The 4,410-nt window shown below is 39.0% G+C and overlaps 1 long non-coding RNA gene across 1 annotated transcript in view; it reads right to left on the minus strand.

The window, feature by feature from the left end:
- LOC106942906 (uncharacterized) overlaps positions 1-3,047 on the minus strand; it is a 13,205-nt gene extending 10,158 nt beyond the window's left edge. The window contains exon 1 of the long non-coding RNA XR_001423747.1: positions 2,164-3,047. This is a non-coding gene — a long non-coding RNA (uncharacterized LOC106942906). The remainder of the gene's footprint in view (positions 1-2,163) is intronic.
- Positions 3,048-4,410: the final 1,363 nt, after the last annotated feature.

The following is a 4,410-nucleotide window of genomic DNA, read 5'->3' on the forward strand; positions in this document are numbered from 1 at the left end:
TTTAGACCCACAGCATCCAGATAGCGCAACGCTGCTGCGCCGTAACGTGATGATGGCTGGAACTATTAGGTTGTCCTGCGAACAAGTGACGTATACACTAGAGAGACTTTAGAGCCAACAACACTGTTCAGCAACCCAAGAATGTGTTAGTGTTATGTTCAACATTAAAGACATTCAAATGCAGTACCGGTGACATCCTTGACTCCGCATAACACTACAGTACACTCATTTTTATTCAATGTGACCCTTTTTATTCCCTGTCGATACACATTACCATGTCACCAGGTGACTCTGAACCCCTCCAGTTATTGAATAGATGCTTAAAACAGATATATGTGTCAAAACTTTCTGCAGCTGAACAGAAACAAAACTGAAGTTATTATTTTTGGACCTAAAGAGATAGAGACTAGAGTTATAGATCTAGAGTTGTAGATCTATAACAATTTCACTCTGATTTTGTCTCAATAGGTCACATGACCTAGAAGCTATTGAAGAGAAATACTAAATTTAAACATAATAAAGCTAACAAATATAAGAATTTAGTTATAATAAAAATGCATGTGCCTCATATATACAGTTTAGAACAACAATTACACTCTGATTTCTAGTCAATGAGGCACACAATATGGAAGCTATTGAAGAAAACAATATTATTTAGCATTAAAGTTATTTAAAATATTGACTTGACATTTTAATAGAGTGTAGTGTGTGTCATGTAAAAGCATGAATTACCACTTTTTGGTATCAGTTGGTCACAAGTCAAGGCATTTATTAACATTTGTTTGACAGGAGTGTTTGGCTCGGAAATTTGTTGACAGTCCCTAAGTGAACCTCCGAGCGCTGAGGAGGGAGCTGGAGAACGGCTGGCCGAAATTAGCGTTCATAAATCGGATCAACCTTGAGCTAAACGCCGCTTGCTCGGCCAATATCCAACTCGAAACTAACTTCACTGCAGTCAGTAACACAATAAAGCCACCGGGATAACGTTTGTTTTGGACTGTGGCCTGTAAAGATGGCTCGGTGCCAATGGAGGGAGATGCGCATTTCGTTGCTGGAAAAACAGGAACTATCTTGAGTTTCTGTCGCCAAGTCCGATTATTATAAGTGGCTTTGGGTTTGTTTTGTGTCTAAAGTCCCTTGCAGATTTAATGAGTCGCGGGTTGCGCTTTTTGGGGCTCGTTTTTGAATGTGAAGTTACTCATTTGGGCTTGGAAATAAACAAAGACACATAATAAATCCAATAATTTGTCTGTCACGGATGACTTGTCCTGCTGTGTCTTTGCTAATGTGAAGTTAATAAATTTGCTGTGAATGACGTCGAGCTTCGCCTTGCGTTCCAGAAAACTGCAAACATCGAGACTAATATGAACGGAGCAATAAATGAGAAAACAGCCACGAATGAACGTGTCCGTAAAGTTGTGAGCAACTAAACGCCATTATAATAATTAATATTAAGATAAGTGTCACAAATCTGTGCAGAAGGATATCCGAGTTGTGGAGCGGCAGCAGAAGCGCTGTGCGCTGCGCTCTAACAAACGCAGGGCCGTAACGCAGAACCTGGAGGCTGGGGCCTTTAAAATCCTTCTTAGAATTTTCCAGACAATAGTGGAACATACAAATTACAAATTTTTTTTGTACTGTTGTAACCATTAAACAATCTCCCCTTCAGTTCAATCTTATAAGTGGAAATACATTGTTGATGTTACTATTATAAAATAGCTTGCAATTAAGTATCAATGTAATTTTCACAATTTTTTCAGCAGTGCTGAAAGTAACTAAAAAGTTACTTTTAATGTGACTTTGTTACTTTCCAAATCAAGTAGTCAGTAATCTAACTAAGTTACTTTTTCAAGGAGTAGTCAATAATCTGATTAAAGTTACTTTTTCAAACTATGCCATCACTGTTCACACCAATAATATAATGATAACAAAACCTTCATACAAACACGGTGTTTTGATACCGTTGATCTCTCTATTCAGCTGTTCTTAGGTCGGCTGCAGGCATTTATTTGTCTTTTACATTTTTCCTGACTCCAGTTTTGAAAATGGAATAAAGTCCATACCGCCACCTAAATGTTGTGTGTAAAGCTGCATTCAGCATGTTCCCCAATGACAACTTTTACCATTTGATTACTGTTTACTTCGGGACAAATTGCGACAAACCNTCATAGACAGCAGTATTTACAGAAGCTTGAACCAGCAAGCTTAAAAAAACGACCCACACCACCTGCTGACGCGTTGATCAAATTACCAACTTTGCCTGAATTCACGCCACATGATTTATATCACTATGTCATAAACAGTGTTTCCCCTTACACGTACAAAAGACCAGATGCTAACATTTTTTTTCCATACATGTTCGGCTTGATGTGGGCCCTGCCTGCCTGTCCACTGGAGCCGCCAGACATTTACAGAGACTGCACACAACTCTGATAACAGTCACCCAAAGGTTTACGCACATGCGGCAGCTTCAGGTCGGGTTGGGGACAGGAACCGGTCAGACGTCTGAAAAAAGGCTTTGACTCTGATCCAGTCCAAGTCTGAACCAATTCTGCCTAAAAATTAAATGACTTTTCTGTATTTGTCACCATTTCTAGAACTGTGATGATGTTTTCTTTCTAATGGCGTTGAGATGAAAAAAAAAGACATCGGGGCTATGTCCGTTTACGGATCGAACCAAATGCTCACCCACACATTGCCCAGAGCAGATCATTTTTGCTCTGCTCGAAAAATAATTGCATGAATTTCCCCCTGCCCCTTTGCTCTTCCAAAAGCCAATCAGCCATCAGTAGCCATAAATATCGATGGCTATTGATGGTTTCCAGGTCTCTGTTGGCTGTTGAAATTAATTTTTGTGCTAAATAACAAGCACATTAAAGTTTATTCATGGTGTTTTTCATCTTGTTTTTAATGCAAAAATATTGTCAGCAGTCTGGCTGGTTATCTGTTCCACTCAGATCATCTCCTTCCTGCACAACAGTGGTGGAGAAAGTACTCAAAAAATGTACTTAAGTAAAAGTAAAACTACCACATTAACATTTGTACTTAAGTAATAGTAAAACTATCACATTAACATTTGTACTTAAGTAAAAGTAAAAAAGTACTGGTTTTAAAAAATACTTAAGTATTAAAAGTAAAAGTACTTGCTGAATGCATTACCTAATCGCTAATACAATATCATTAAGTGAACCGATCGTATTTCATTTTAATACGTCAGAAATGTGCCATTTTAATGAACAATGCCACAGGTAAAGCATGTTTTATTTGTGTTTACTCTGTAACATAGTTTAGACTTAGATATGTGATTCTATGCATCATAATTTCAGGGATGGAAACATCTTGTCTCCTAACATAACATGAACTTCACTTTTTTTTGCCACTAGTGGCATTTATTCTTAAAGAAATCCAACAGAAAGGGGATGGAAAGAAGGTGGGTGAGGGAGAACATGCAACCAAGGAGCCAGTAGCAGAGTTGTAGTCAAGATCACTGAACCCGAGACCAAGTCAAGACCAGCACCCCGCGCTATGTGACACAATAAAATTAAGTTTTACCTATCAAAATTGCTTCTCAAATTGAGCTGAAAGATCCACAGTCCTATAAAAAACCTAGATATTAAATACTTAGAGCTGAAATAAATTTAATCAGTAAAGATCCGTCCAGAAGAATCGGATCGTTGCTGAATGTCATATCAATGCAGACTTTGGTCACAGCGTTGTTCCATATTTGCAACACCTCATTCAACACCTCCACACAATAATTCAGCGCATGAGTGACAACTTTTTTCACCGCAGATGCAACATGTGTCTCAGTACAGCTAGCTTTGCTAGCATCACGTCCACTAGCTTACCTTTCTTTAAGCTTTCCTTCCAAGTGACGCTGAAAGTTGGACAAAGCCCCACCGTCTGTGAAAGCGAAGCGCTGCTGGTTTTACATGTCGCCATATCGTATGATTTATGCAGCTATTATCGATTAGTTAGACATCTTCTCCCGCTCAGAGGAAACCACTGCGCATGTCTGGAGCTCCGCGTGCGAGTAAAGGTGGAGACGGGTGACAACAGACACTAAGTCACGTTATTGCTTGGATTTTACGGCGCCACCTTAAGACCCTGAACTTCACATTTTAACGGACAAAAAGCTCAATGCGACGTGGATGTAACGAGTAACGCGACGGTTCTGTAGAAATGTAGTGAAGTAGAAAGTACAGATACTTACTGTAAAATGTAGTGGAGTAAAAGTAGAAAGTATCCATTATTAAATCTACTTAAGTAAAGTACAGATACACGAAAACTGTACTTGAGTACAGTACCGAAGTACTTGTACTTCGTTACTTCCCACCACTGCCAATATCTGATCTTTTCCAATGTGACCTGTGTCTGTACGGCCAGCTCGCATTCATTCAATCTGTACGT

This window comes from Poecilia latipinna, unplaced genomic scaffold (genome assembly GCF_001443285.1).
Source record: "Poecilia latipinna isolate Pla-1442-1.1 unplaced genomic scaffold, P_latipinna-1.0 Scaffold4660, whole genome shotgun sequence".
NCBI lineage: Eukaryota > Metazoa > Chordata > Actinopteri > Cyprinodontiformes > Poeciliidae > Poecilia > Poecilia latipinna.